Here is a 16,007-nt window from a genome sequence, read left to right as displayed (position 1 = left end):
GCGCTGGCACCACTGGGGATATACTGTAGGGAGTCTAGAGAGTGCACTGTCAGCACTGGATATGCAGTGCAGTGAGTCCAGAGAGTGCACTGGCACCCCTGGCGATGCACTGCAGTGAGTCTAGAGAGTGCACTGGCACCACTGGGGATGCACTGCATTGAGTGCAGAGAGTGCACTGGCACCACTGGGGATGCAGTACAGTGAGTCCAGAGAGTGCACTGGCACCACTGGGGTTGCACTGCAGTGAGTCCAGAGAGTGCACTGGCACCACTGGGGTTGCACTGCAGTGAGTCCAGAGAGTGCACTGGCACCACTGAGGATGCAGTACAGTGAATCCAGAGAGTGTAATGGCACCACTGGGGATGCAGTGCAGTGAGTCCAGAGAGTGCACTGGCACCACTGGGGTTGCACTGCAGTGAGTCTAGAGAGTGCACTGGCACCACTGGGGATGCACTGCATTGAGTCCAGAGAGTGCACTGGCACCCCTGGGGATGCAGTGCAGTGAGTCCAGAGAGTGCACTGGCACCACTGGGGTTGCACTGCAGTGAGTCCAGAGAGTGCACTGGCACCACTGGGGTTGCACTGCAGTGAGTCCAGAGAGTGCACTGGCACCACTGGGGATGCAGTACAGTGAATCCAGAGAGTGTACTGGCACCACTGGATATGCAGTGCAGTGAGTCCAGAGAGTGCACTGGCACCCCTGGGGATGCACTGCAGTGAGTCTAGAGAGTGCACTGGCACCATTGGGGATGCACTGCATTGAGTCCAGAGAGTGCACTGGCACCCCTGGGGATGCAGTGCAGTGAGTCCAGAGAGTGCACTGGCACCACTGGGGTTGCACTGCAGTGAGTCCAGAGAGTGCACTGGCACCACTGGGGATGCAGTACAGTGAGTGCAGAGAGGGCACTGGCACCACTGGGGATGCAGTGCAGTGAGTCCAGCGAGTGCGCTGGAACCTTCGGGATACAGTGCAGTGAGTCCAGAGAGTGCAGTGGCACCTTGGGGATGCAGTGCAGTGAGTCCAGAGATTGCACTGGCACCACTGGGGATGCACTGCAGTGAGTCCAGAGAGTGCACTGGCACCACTGGGGATGCAGTGCAATGAGTCCAGAGAGTGCACTGGCACCACTGGGGATGCACTGCAGTGAGTCCAGAGAGTGCACTGGCACCTTGGGGATGCAGTGCAGTGACTCCAGAGAGTGCACTGGCACCACAGGGAATGCAGTGCAGTGAGTCCAGAGAGTGCACTCGCACCACTGGGGATGCAGTGCAGTGAGTCCAGAGACTGCACTGGCACCACTGGGGATATACTGTAGGGAGTCTAGAGAGTGCACTGTCAGCACTGGATATGCAGTGCAGTGAGTCCAGAGAGTGCACTGGCACCCCTGGGGATGCACTGCAGTGAGTCTAGAGAATGCACTGGCACCACTGGGGATGCACTGCATTGAGTGCAGAGAGTGCACCAGCACCATTGGGGATGCAGTGCAGTGCCTCCAGAGTGTGCACTGGCACCACTGGGGATGCAGTGCAATGACTCCAGAGAGTGCACTGGCACCACAGGGGATGCAGTGCAGTGCCTCTAGAGAGTGCACTGGCACCACTGGGGATGCACTGCAGTGAGTCCAGAGAGTGCACTGGCACCACTGGGGATGCAGTCCAATAACTCCAGAGAGTGCACTGGCACCACTGGTGATGCAGTGCATTGAGTCCAGAGAGTGCACTGGCACCACTGGGGATGCAGTGCAGTGAGTCCAGAGAGTGCACTGGCACCACTGGGGATGCAGTCCAGTAACTCCAGAGAGTGCACTGGCACCACTGGTGATGCAGTGCATTGAGTCCAGAGAGTGCACTGGCACCACTGGGGATGCAGTACAGTGAGTCCAGAGAGTGCACTGGCACCACTGGGGATGCAGTGCAGTGAGTCCAGCGAGTGCGCTGGAACCTTCGGGATACAGTGCAGTGAGTCCAGAGAGTGCAGTGGCACCTTGGGGATGCAGTGCAGTGAGTCCAGAGATTGCACTGGCACCACTGGGGATGCACTGCAGTGAGTCCAGAGAGTGCACTGGCACCACTGGGGATGCAGTGCAGTGAGTCCAGAGAGTGCACTGGCACCACTGGGGATGCACTGCAGTGAGTCCAGAGAGTGCACTGGCACCTTGGGGATGCAGTGCAGTGACTCCAGAGAGTGCACTGGCACCACAGGGAATGCAGTGCAGTGAGTCCAGAGAGTGCACTCGCACCACTGGGGATGCAGTGCAGTGAGTCCAGAGACTGCACTGGCACCACTGGGGATATACTGTAGGGAGTCTAGAGAGTGCACTGTCAGCACTGGATATGCAGTGCAGTGAGTCCAGAGAGTGCACTGGCACCCCTGGGGATGCACTGCAGTGAGTCTAGAGAGTGCACTGGCACCACTGGGGATGCACTGCATTGAGTGCAGAGAGTGCACCAGCACCACTGGGGATGCAGTGCAGTGCCTCCAGAGAGTGCACTGGCACCACTGGGGATGCAGTGCAATGACTCCAGAGAGTGCACTGGCACCACTGGGGATGCAGTGCAGTGCCTCCAGAGAGTGCACTGGCACCACTGGGGATGCACTGCAGTGAGTCCAGAGAGTGCACTGGCACCACTGGGGATGCAGTCCAGTAACTCCAGAGAGTGCACTGGCACCACTGGTGATGCAGTGCATTGAGTCTAGAGAGTGCACTGGCACCACTGGGGATGCAGTGCAGTGAGTCCAGAGAGTGCACTGGCACCACTGGGGATGCAGTGCAGTGAGTCCAGAGAGTGCACTGGCACCACTGGTGCTTTAGTGTAGTGAGTCCAGAGAGTGCACTGGCACCTTGGGGATGCAGTGCAGTGAGTCCAGAGAGTGCACTGGCACCACTGGGGATGCAGTGCAGTGAGTCCAGAGAGTGCACTGGCACCACTGTGGATGCAGTGCAGTGAGTCCAGAGAGTGCACTGGCACCACTGGGGATGCACTGCAGTGAGTCCAGAGTGTGCACTGGCACCTTGGGGATGCAGTGCAGTGAGTCCAGAGAGTGCACTGGCACCACTGGGGATGCAGTGCAGTGAGTCCAGAGAGTGCACTGGCACCACTGGGGATGCACTGCAGTAAGTCCAGAGAGTGCACTGGCACCTTGGGGATGGAGTGCAGTGAGTCCAGAGAGTGCACTGGCACCACTGGGGATGCACTGCAGTGAGTCCAGAGAGTGCACTGGCACCACGGGGATGCAGTGCAGTGAGTGCAGAGAGTGCACTGGCACCACTGGGGATGCAGTGCAGTGAGTCCAGAGAGTGCACTGGCACCACTGAGGATGCAGTGCAGTGAGTCCAGAGAGTGCACTGGCACCACTGTGTATGCAGTGCAGTGAGTCCAGAGAGTGCACTGGCACCACTGGGGATGCACTGCAGTGAGTCCAGAGAGTGCATTGGCACCACTGGGGATGCACTGCAGTGAGTCCATACAGTGCACTGGCACCACTGGTGATGCAGTGCAGTTGAGTCCAGAGAGTGCACTGGCACCTTGGGGATGCAGTGCAGTGAGTCCAGAGAGTGCACTGGCACCACTGGGGTTTTAGTGCAGTGACTCCAGAGACTGCGCAGGCACCACTAGGGATGCACTGCAGTGAGTCCAGAGATTGCACTGGCAGCACTGGGGATGCAGTGCAGTGAGTCCAGAGACTGCACTGGCACCACTGGGGATGCACTGCAGTGAGTGCATCGAGTGCACTGGAACCACTGGGGATGCACTGAAGTGAGTGCAGAGAGTGCACTGGCACCACTGGGAATGCAGTGCAGTGACTCAGAGAGTGCACTGGCACCACTGGGGATGCACTGCAGTGAGACCAGATAGTGCACTGGCACCACTGGGGATGCAGTGCAGTGAGTCCAGAGAGTGCACTGGCACCACTGGGGATGCACTGCAGTGACTCCAGAGAGTGCACTAGCACCAATGGGGATGGAATGCAGTGAGTCCAGAGACTGCACTGGCACCGCTGGTGATGCACTGCAGTGAGTCCAGAGAGTGCACTGGCACCACTGGGGATGCAGTGGAGTGAGTGCAGAGAGTGCACCGGCACCACTGGGGATGCACTGCAGTGAGTCCAGAGAGTGCACTGGCACCACTGGGGATGCAGTGCAGTGAGTCCACAGAGTGCTCTGGCTCCACTGGGGATGTACTGTAGGGAGTCCAGAGAGTGCACTGTCAGCACTGGATATGCAGTGCAGTGAGTCCAGAGAGTGCACTGGCACCAGTGGGGATGCACTGCAGTGAGTCTAGAGAGTGCACTGGCACCACTGGGGATGCACTGCATTGAGTCCAGAGAGTGCACCAGCACCACTGGGGATGCAGTGCAGTGCCTCCAGAGAGTGCACTGGCACCACTGGGGATGCAGTGCAGTGAGTCCAGAGAGTGCACTGGCACCACTGGGGATGCACTGCAGTGAGTCCAGAGAGTGCACTGGCACCACTGGGGATGCAGTGCAGTGAGTCCAGAGAGTGCACTGGCACCACTGGGGATGCACTGCAGTGAGTCCAGAGAGTGCACTGGCACCACTGGGGATGCAGTGCAGTGAGTCCAGAGACTGCACTTGCACCACTGGGGATGCAGTGCAGTGAGTGCATACAGTGTACTGGCACCACTGGGGATGCAGTGCAGTTGAGTCCAGAGAGTGCACTGGCACCTTGGGGATGCAGTGCAGTGAGTCCAGAGAGTGCACTGGCACCACTGGGGATGCACTGCAGTGAGTCCAGAGAGTGCACTGGCACCACTGGGGATGCACTGCAGTGAGTCCAGAGAGTGCACTGGCACCTTGGGGATGCAGTGCAGTGAGTCCAGAGAGTGCACTGGCACCACTGGGGATGCAGTGCACTGACTCCAGAGAGTGCACTGGCACCACTGGGGATGCAGTGCAGTGAGTCCAGAAAGTGCACTGGCACCACTGTGGATGCACTGCAGTGAGTCCGGAGAGTGCACTGGCACCACTGGGGATGCACTGCAGTGAGTCCAGAGTGTGCACTGGCACCACTGGGGCTTTAGTGTAGTGAGTCCAGAGAGTGCTCTGGCACCACTGGGGATGCACTGCAGTGAGTCCAGAGAGTGCACTGGCACCACAGGGGATGCAGTGCAGTGAGTGCAGAGAGTGCACTGGCACCACTGGGGATGCAGTGCAGTGAGTCCAGAGAGTGCAGTGGCACCACTGGGGATGCAGTGCAGTGAGTCCAGAGAGTGCACTGGCACAACTGAGGATGCAGTGCAGTGAGTCCAGAGAGTGCACTGGCACCAGTGGGGATGCAGTGCAGTGAGTCCAGAGAGTGCAGTGGCACCACTGGGGATGCAGTGCAGTGAGTCCAGAGAGTGCACTGGCACCACTGGGGATGCACTGTTGTGAGTCCAGAGAGTGCATTGGCACCACTGGGGATGCACTGCAGTGAGTCCATACAGTGCACTGGCACCACTGGTGATGCAGTGCAGTTGAGTCCAGAGAGTGCACTGGCACCTTGGGGATGCAGTGCAGTGAGTCCAGAGAGTGCACTGGCACCACTGGGGTTTTAGTGCAGTTACTCCAGAGACTGCACAGGCACCACTAGGGATGCACTGCAGTGAGTCCAGAGATTGCACTGGCAGCACTGGGGATGCAGTGCAGTGAGTCCAGAGACTGCACTGGCTCCACTGGGGATGCAGTGCAGTGAGTCCAGAGAGTGCAGTGGCACCACTGGGGATGCACTGCAGTGAGTCCAGAGAGTGCACTGGCACCACTGGGAATGCAGTGCAGTGAGTCCAGAGAGTGCACTGGCACCACTGGGGATGCACTGCAGTGAGACCAGATAGTGCACTGGCACCACTGGCGATGCACTGCAGTGAGTCCAGAGAGTGCACTGGCACCACTGGGGATGCAGTGGAGTGAGTGCAGAGAGTGCACTGGCACCACTGGGGATGCACTGCAGTGAGTCCAGAGAGTGCACTGGCACCACTGGGGATGCACTGCAGTAAGTCCACAGAGTGCGCTGGCACCACTGGGGATGTACTGTAGGGAGTCCAGAGAGTGCACTGTCAGCACTGGATATGCAGTGCAGTGAGTCCAGAGAGTGCACTGGCACCACTGAGGATGCACTGCATTGAGTCCAGAGAGTGCACCAGCACCACTGGGGATGCAGTGCAGTGAGTCCAGAGATTGCACTGGCACCACTGGGGATGCAGTGCAGTGAGTCCAGAGACTGCACTTGCACCACTGGGGATGCAGTGCAGTGAGTCCAGAGAGTGCACTGGCACCACTGAGGATGCAGTGCAGTGAGTCCATACAGTGCACTGGCACCACTGGGGATGCACTGCATTGAGTCCAGAGAGTGCACCAGCACCACTGGGGATGCAGTGCAGTGACTCCAGAGAGTGCACTGGCACCTTGGGGATGCAGTGCCGTGAGTCCAGGGATTGCACTGGCACCACTGGGGATGCACTGCAGTGAGTCCAGAGAGTGCACTGGAACCACTGGGGATGCAGTGCAGTGAGTCCAGAAAGTCCACTTGCACCACTGTGGATGCAGTGCAGTGAGTCCAGAGAGTGCACTGGCACCACTGGGGATGCACTGCAGTGAGTCCAGAGTGTTCACTGGCACCATGGGGATGCAGTGCAGTGAGTCCAGAGACTGCACTGGCACCACTGGGGATGCAGTGCAGTGAGTCCAGAGAGTGCACTGGCACCACTGGGGATGCACTGTAGTGAGTCCATAGAGTGCACTGGCACCACTGGGGATGCACTGCAGTGAGTCCAGAGAGTGCACTGGCACCACTGGGGATGCAGTACAGTGAGTCCAGAGAGTGCACTGGCACCACTGGAGATGCAGTGCAGTGAATCCAGAGAGTGTACTGGCACCACTGGGGATGCACTGCAGTGAGTCCAGAGAGTGCAGTGGCACCACTGGGGATGCACTGCAGTGAGTCCAGAGAGTGCACTGGCACCACTGGGGATGCAGTACAGTGAGTCCAGAGAGTGCACTGGCACCACTGGGGATGCACTGCAGTGAGTCCAGAGAGTGCACTGGCACCACTGGGGATGCACTGCAGTGAGTCCAGAGAGTGCACTGGCACCTTGGGGATGCAGTGCAGTGAGTCCAGAGATTGCACTGGCACCACTGGGGATGCACTGCAGTGAGTCCAGAGAGTGCACTGGAACCACTGCGGATGCAGTGCAGTGAGTGCAGAGAGTGCACTGGCACCACAGGGGATGCAGTGCAGTGAGTGCAGAGAGTGCACTGGCACCACTGGGGATGCAGTGCAGTGAGTGCAGAGAGTGCACTGGCACCACTGGGGATGCACTGTAGTGAGTCCAGAGAGTGCACTGGCACCACTGGGGATGCACTGCAGTGAGTCCAGAGAGTGCATTGGCACCACTGGGGATGCACTGCAGTGAGTCCATACAGTGCACTGGCACCACTGGGGATGCAGTGCAGTTGAGTCCAGAGAGTGCACTGGCACCTTGGGGATGCAGTGCAGTGAGTCCAGAGAGTGCACTGGCACCACTGGGGTTTTAGTGCAGTGACTCCAGAGACTGCACAGGCACCACTAGGGATGCACTGCAGTGAGTCCAGAGATTGCACTGGCATCACTGGGGATGCAGTGCAGTGAGTCCAGAGACTGCACTGGCACCACTGGGGATGCAGTGCAGTGAGTCCAGAGAGTGCAGTGGCACCACTGGGGATGCACTGCAGTGAGTCCAGAGAGTGCACTGGCACCACTGGGAATGCAGTGCAGTGACTCAGAGAGTGCACTGGCACCACTGGGGATGCAGTGCAGTGAGTCCAGAGAGTGCACTGGCACCACTGGGGATGCACAGCAGTGACTCCAGAGACTGCACTAGCACCAATGGGGATGGAGTGCAGTGAGTCCAGTGACTGCACTGGCACCACTGGTGATGTAGTGCAGTGAGTCCAGAGAGTGCAGTGGCCCCACTGGGGATGCAGTGGAGTGAGTGCAGAGAGTGCACTGGCACCACTGGGGATGCACTGCAGTGAGCCCAGAGAGTGCACTGGCACCACTGGGGATGCAGTGCAGTGAGTCCAGAGAGTGCGCTGGCACCACTGGGGATGTACTGTAGGGAGTCCAGAGTTTGCACTGTCAGCACTGGATATGCAGTGCAGTGACTCCAGAGAGTGCACTGGCACCAGTGGGGATGCACTGCAGTGAGTCTAGAGAGTGCACTGGCACCACTGGGGATGCACTGCATTGAGTCCAGAGAGTGCACCAGGACCACTGGGGATGCAGTGCAGTGACTCCAGAGAGTGCACTGGCACCACTGGGGATGCAGTGCAGTGAGTCCAGAGAGTGCACTGGCACCACTCGGGATGCAGTGCAGTGAGTCCAGAGAGTGCACTGGCACCACTGGGGATGCAGTGCAGTGAGTTCAGAGAGTGCACTGGCACCACTGGGGATGCAGTGCAGTGAGTCCAGAGATTGCACTGGCTCCACTGGGGATGCAGTGCAGTGAGTCCAGAGACTGCACTTGCACCACTGGGCATGCAGTGCAGTGAGTCCAGAGAGTGCACTGGCACCACTGAGGATGCAGTGCAGTGAGTCCATACAGTGCACTGGCACCACTGGGGATGCAGTGCAGTTGAGTCCAGAGAGTGCACTGGCACCTTGGGGATGCAGTGCCGTGAGTCCAGAGAGTGCACTGACACCACTGGGGATGCAGTGCAGTGAGTCCAGAGAGTGCACTGGCACCACTGGGGATGCAGTGCAGTGAGTCCAGAGAGTGCACTGGCACCACTGTGGATGCAGTGCAGTGAGTCCAGAGAGTGCACTGGCACCACTGGGGATGCACTGCAGTGAGTCCAGAGTGTTCACTGGCACCATGGGGATGCAGTGCAGTGAGTCCAGAGAGTGCACTGGCACCACTGGGGATGCACTGCAGTGAGTCCAGAGAGTGCACTGGCACCACTGGGGATGCACTGCAGTGAGTCCAGAGAGTGCACTGGCACCTTGGGGATGCAGTGCATTGAGTCCAGAGATTGCACTGGCATCACTGGGGATGCAGTGCAGTTAGTCCAGAGAGTGCACTGGCACCAGTGGGGATGCAGTGCAGTGAGTCCAGAGAGTGCCCTGGCACCACTGGGGATGCACTGCAGTGAGTCCAGAGAGTGCACTGGCACCACTGGGGATGCACTGCAGTGAGTCCAGAGAGTGCACTGGCACCACTGGGGATGCACTGCAGTGAGTCCATACAGTGCACTGGCACCACTGGGGATGCAGTGCAGTTGAGTCCAGAGAGTGCACTGGCACCACTGGGGTTTTAGTGCAGTGACTCCAGAGACTGCACAGGCACCACTGGTGATGCACTGCAGTGAGTCCAGAGAGTGCACTGGCACCACTTGCGATGCAGTGCAGTGAGTCCAGAGAGTGCACTGGCACCACTGGGAATGCAGTGCAGTGAGTCCAGAGAGTGCAGTGGCACCACTGGGGATGCACTGCAGTGACTCCAGAGAGTGCACTGGCACCTTGGGGATGCAGTGCACTGAGTCCAGAGAGTGCAGTGGCCCCACTGGGGATGCAGTGGAGTGAGTGCAGAGAGTGCACTGGCACCACTGGGGATGCACTGCAGTGAGCCCAGAGAGTGCACTGGCACCACTGGGGATGCAGTGCAGTGAGTCCACAGAGTGCGCTGGCACCACTGGTGATGTACTGTAGGGAGTCCAGAGAGTGCACTGTCAGCACTGGATATGCAGTGCAGTGAGTCCAGAGAGTGCACTGGCACCAGTGGGGATGCACTGCAGTGAGTCTAGAGAGTGCACTGGCACCACTGGGGATGCACTGCATTGAGTCCAGAGATTGCACTGGCACCACTGGGGATGCAGTGCAGTGAGTCCAGAGTGTTCACTGGCACCATGGGGATGCAGTGCAGTGAGTCCAGAGACTGCACTGGCACCACTGGGGATGCAGTGCAGTGAGTCCAGAGAGTGCACTGGCACCACTGGGGATGCACTGTAGTGAGTCCATAGAGTGCACTGGCACCACTGGGGATGCACTGCAGTGAGTCTAGAGAGTGCACTGGCACCACTGGGGATGCAGTGCAGTGACTCCAGAGAGTTTACTGGCACCACTGGGGATGCACTGCAGTGAGTCCAGAGAGTGCACTGGCACCACTGGGGATGCAGTGCAGTGAGTCTAGAGAGTGCACTGGCACGAATGGGGATGCAGTGCAGTGACTACAGAGAGTGCACTGGCACCACTGGGGATGCACTGCAGTGAGTCCAGAGAGTGCACTGGCACCACTGGGGATGCAGTACAGTGAGTCCAGAGAGTGCACTGGCACCACTGGGGATGCAGTGCAGTGAATCCAGAGAGTGTACTGGCACCACTGGGGATGCACTGCAGTGAGTCCAGAGAGTGCAGTGGCACCACTGGGGATGCACTGCAGTGAGTCCAGAGAGTGCACTGGCACCACTGGGGATGCAGTACAGTGAGTCCAGAGAGTGCACTGGCACCACTGGGGATGCACTGCAGTGAGTCCAGAGAGTGCACTGGCACCACTGGGGATGCACTGCAGTGAGTCCAGAGAGTGCACTGGCACCTTGGGGATGCAGTGCAGTGAGTCCAGAGATTGCACTGGCACCACTGGGGATGCACTGCAGTGAGTCCAGAGAGTGCACTGGAACCACTGCGGATGCAGTGCATTGAGTGCAGAGAGTGCACTGGCACCACAGGGGATGCAGTGCAGTGAGTGCAGAGAGTGCACTGGCACCACTGGGGATGCAGTGCAGTGAGTCCAGAGAGTGCACTGGCACCACTGGGGATGCACTGTAGTGAGTCCAGAGAGTGCACTGGCACCACTGGGGATGCACTGCAGTGAGTCCAGAGAGTGCATTGGCACCACTGGGGATGCACTGCAGTGAGTCCATACAGTGCACTGGCACCACTGGGGATGCAGTGCAGTTGAGTCCAGAGAGTGCACTGGCACCTTGGGGATGCAGTGCAGTGAGTCCAGAGAGTGCACTGGCACCACTGGGGTTTTAGTGCAGTGACTCCAGAGACTGCACAGGCACCACTAGGGATGCACTGCAGTGAGTCCAGAGATTGCACTGGCATCACTGGGGATGCAGTGCAGTGAGTCCAGAGACTGCACTGGCACCACTGGGGATGCAGTGCAGTGAGTCCAGAGAGTGCAGTGGCACAACTGGGGATGCACTGCAGTGAGTCCAGAGAGTGCACTGGCACCACTGGGAATGCAGTGCAGTGACTCAGAGAGTGCACTGGCACCACTGGGGATGCAGTGCAGTGAGTCCAGAGAGTGCACTGGCACCACTGGGGATGCACAGCAGTGACTCCAGAGAATGCACTAGCACCAAAGGGGATGGAGTGCAGTGAGTCCAGTGACTGCACTGGCACCACTGGTGATGTAGTGCAGTGAGTCCAGAGAGTGCAGTGGCCCCACTGGGGATGCAGTGGAGTGAGTGCAGAGAGTGCACTGGCACCACTGGGGATGCACTGCAGTGAGCCCAGAGAGTGCACTGGCACCACTGGGGATGCAGTGCAGTGAGTCCAGAGAGTGCGCTGGCACCACTGGGGATGTACTGTAGGGAGTCCAGAGAGTGCACTGTCAGCACTGGATATGCAGTGCAGAGAGTCCAGAGAGTGCACTGGCACCAGTGGGGATGCACTGCAGTGAGTCTAGAGAGTGCACTGGCACCACTGGGGATGCACTGCATTGAGTCCAGAGAGTGCACCAGGACCACTGGGGATGCAGTGCAGTGCCTCCAGAGAGTGTACTGGCACCACTGGGGATGCAGTGCAGCGAGTCCAGAGAGTGCACTGGCACCACTGGGGATGCAGTGCAGTGAGTCCAGAGAGTGCACTGGCACAACTGGGGATGCAGTGCAGTGAGTCCAGAGAGTGCACTGGCACCACTGGGGATGCACTGCAGTGAGTCCAGAGATTGCACTGGCTCCACTGGGGATGCAGTGCAGTGAGTCCAGAGACTGCACTTGCACCACTGGGGATGCAGTGCAGTGAGTCCAGAGAGTGCACTGGCACCACTGGGGATGCACTGCAGTGAGTCCAGAGATTGCACTGGCAGCACTGGGGTTGCAGTACAGTGAGTCCAGAGAGTGCACTGGCACCACTGGGGATGCAGTGCAGTGAGTCCAGAGAGTGCAGTGGCACCACTGGGGATGCACTGCATTGACTCCAGAGAGTGCACTGGCACCTTGGGGATGCAGTGCAGTGAGTCCAGAGAGTGCAGTGGCCCCACTGGGGATGCAGTGGAGTGAGTGCAGAGAGTGCACTGGCACCACTGGGGATGCACTGCAGTGAGCCCAGAGAGTGCACTGGCACCACTGGGGATGCAGTGCAGTGAGTCCACAGAGTGCGCTGGCACCACTGGTGATGTACTGTAGGGAGTCCAGAGAGTGCACTGTCAGCACTGGATATGCAGTGCAGTGAGTCCAGAGAGTGCACTGGCACCAGTGGGGATGCACTGCAGTGAGTCTAGAGAGTGCACTGGCACCACTGGGGATGCACTGCATTGAGTCCAGAGATTGCACTGGCACCACTGGGGATGCAGTGCAGTGAGTCCAGAGAGTGCACTGGCACCACTGGGGATGCACTGCAGTGAGTCCAGAGTGTTCACTGGCACCATGGGGATGCAGTGCAGTGAGTCCAGAGACTGCACTGGCACCACTGGGGATGCAGTGCAGTGAGTCCAGAGAGTGCACTGGCACCACTGGGGATGCACTGTAGTGAGTCCATAGAGTGCACTGGCACCACTGGGGATGCACTGCAGTGAGTCTAGAGAGTGCACTGGCACCACTGGGGATGCAGTGCAGTGACTCCAGAGAGTTTACTGGCACCACTGGGGTGCACTGCAGTGAGTCCAGAGAGTGCACTGGCACCACTGGGGATGCAGTGCAGTGAGTCTAGAGAGTGCACTGGCACGAATGGGGATGCAGTGCAATGACTACAGAGAGTGCACTGGCACCACTGGGGATGCACTGCAGTGAGTCCAGAGAGTGCACTGGCACCACTGGGGATGCAGTACAGTGAGTCCAGAGAGTGCACTGGCACCACTGGGGATGCAGTGCAGTGAATCCAGAGAGTGTACCGGCACCACTGGGGATGCACTGCAGTGAGTCCAGAGAGTGCAGTGGCACCACTGGGGATGCACTGCAGTGAGTCCAGAGAGTGCACTGGCACCACTGGGGATGCAGTGCAGTGAGTCCAGAGAGTGCACTGGCACCACTGGTGCTTTAGTGTAGTGAGTCCAGAGAGTGCACTGGCACCTTGGGGATGCAGTGCAGTGAGTCCAGAGAGTGCACTGGCACCACTGGGGATGCAGTGCAGTGAGTCCAGAGAGTGCACTGGCACCACTGTGGATGCAGTGCAGTGAGTCCAGAGAGTGCACTGGCACCACTGGGGATGCACTGCAGTGAGTCCAGAGTGTGCACTGGCACCTTGGGGATGCAGTGCAGTGAGTCCAGAGAGTGCACTGGCACCACTGGGGATGCAGTGCAGTGAGTCCAGAGAGTGCACTGGCACCACTGGGGATGCACTGCAGTAAGTCCAGAGAGTGCACTGGCACCTTGGGGATGGAGTGCAGTGAGTCCAGAGAGTGCACTGGCACCACTGGGGATGCACTGCAGTGAGTCCAGAGAGTGCACTGGCACCACGGGGATGCAGTGCAGTGAGTGCAGAGAGTGCACTGGCACCACTGGGGATGCAGTGCAGTGAGTCCAGAGAGTGCACTGGCACCACTGAGGATGCAGTGCAGTGAGTCCAGAGAGTGCACTGGCACCACTGTGTATGCAGTGCAGTGAGTCCAGAGAGTGCACTGGCACCACTGGGGATGCACTGCAGTGAGTCCAGAGAGTGCATTGGCACCACTGGGGATGCACTGCAGTGAGTCCATACAGTGCACTGGCACCACTGGTGATGCAGTGCAGTTGAGTCCAGAGAGTGCACTGGCACCTTGGGGATGCAGTGCAGTGAGTCCAGAGAGTGCACTGGCACCACTGGGGTTTTAGTGCAGTGACTCCAGAGACTGCGCAGGCACCACTAGGGATGCACTGCAGTGAGTCCAGAGATTGCACTGGCAGCACTGGGGATGCAGTGCAGTGAGTCCAGAGACTGCACTGGCACCACTGGGGATGCACTGCAGTGAGTGCATCGAGTGCACTGGAACCACTGGGGATGCACTGCAGTGAGTGCAGAGAGTGCACTGGCACCACTGGGAATGCAGTGCAGTGACTCAGAGAGTGCACTGGCACCACTGGGGATGCACTGCAGTGAGACCAGATAGTGCACTGGCACCACTGGGGATGCAGTGCAGTGAGTCCAGAGAGTGCACTGGCACCACTGGGGATGCACTGCAGTGACTCCAGAGAGTGCACTAGCACCAATGGGGATGGAATGCAGTGAGTCCAGAGACTGCACTGGCACCGCTGGTGATGCACTGCAGTGAGTCCAGAGAGTGCACTGGCACCACTGGGGATGCAGTGGAGTGAGTGCAGAGAGTGCACCGGCACCACTGGGGATGCACTGCAGTGAGTCCAGAGAGTGCACTGGCACCACTGGGGATGCAGTGCAGTGAGTCCACAGAGTGCTCTGGCTCCACTGGGGATGTACTGTAGGGAGTCCAGAGAGTGCACTGTCAGCACTGGATATGCAGTGCAGTGAGTCCAGAGAGTGCACTGGCACCAGTGGGGATGCACTGCAGTGAGTCTAGAGAGTGCACTGGCACCACTGGGGATGCACTGCATTGAGTCCAGAGAGTGCACCAGCACCACTGGGGATGCAGTGCAGTGCCTCCAGAGAGTGCACTGGCACCACTGGGGATGCAGTGCAGTGAGTCCAGAGAGTGCACTGGCACCACTGGGGATGCACTGCAGTGAGTCCAGAGAGTGCACTGGCACCACTGGGGATGCAGTGCAGTGAGTCCAGAGAGTGCACTGGCACCACTGGGGATGCACTGCAGTGAGTCCAGAGAGTGCACTGGCACCACTGGGGATGCAGTGCAGTGAGTCCAGAGACTGCACTTGCACCACTGGGGATGCAGTGCAGTGAGTGCATACAGTGTACTGGCACCACTGGGGATGCAGTGCAGTTGAGTCCAGAGAGTGCACTGGCACCTTGGGGATGCAGTGCAGTGAGTCCAGAGAGTGCACTGGCACCACTGGGGATGCACTGCAGTGAGTCCAGAGAGTGCACTGGCACCACTGGGGATGCACTGCAGTGAGTCCAGAGAGTGCACTGGCACCTTGGGGATGCAGTGCAGTGAGTCCAGAGAGTGCACTGGCACCACTGGGGATGCAGTGCACTGACTCCAGAGAGTGCACTGGCACCACTGGGGATGCAGTGCAGTGAGTCCAGAAAGTGCACTGGCACCACTGTGGATGCACTGCAGTGAGTCCGGAGAGTGCACTGGCACCACTGGGGATGCACTGCAGTGAGTCCAGAGTGTGCACTGGCACCACTGGGGCTTTAGTGTAGTGAGTCCAGAGAGTGCTCTGGCACCACTGGGGATGCACTGCAGTGAGTCCAGAGAGTGCACTGGCACCACAGGGGATGCAGTGCAGTGAGTGCAGAGAGTGCACTGGCACCACTGGGGATGCAGTGCAGTGAGTCCAGAGAGTGCAGTGGCACCACTGGGGATGCAGTGCAGTGAGTCCAGAGAGTGCACTGGCACAACTGAGGATGCAGTGCAGTGAGTCCAGAGAGTGCACTGGCACCAGTGGGGATGCAGTGCAGTGAGTCCAGAGAGTGCAGTGGCACCACTGGGGATGCAGTGCAGTGAGTCCAGAGAGTGCACTGGCACCACTGGGGATGCACTGTTGTGAGTCCAGAGAGTGCATTGGCACCACTGGGGATGCACTGCAGTGAGTCCATACAGTGCACTGGCACCACTGGTGATGCAGTGCAGTTGAGTCCAGAGAGTGCACTGGCACCTTGGGGATGCAGTGCAGTGAGTCCAGAGAGTGCACTGGCACCACTGGGGTTTTAGTGCAGTTACTCCAGAGA

This window comes from Anser cygnoides, chromosome 10, assembly GCF_040182565.1.
Source record: "Anser cygnoides isolate HZ-2024a breed goose chromosome 10, Taihu_goose_T2T_genome, whole genome shotgun sequence".
Lineage (NCBI taxonomy): Eukaryota > Metazoa > Chordata > Aves > Anseriformes > Anatidae > Anser > Anser cygnoides.
Note: the sequence above shows the minus strand (reverse complement) of the source record.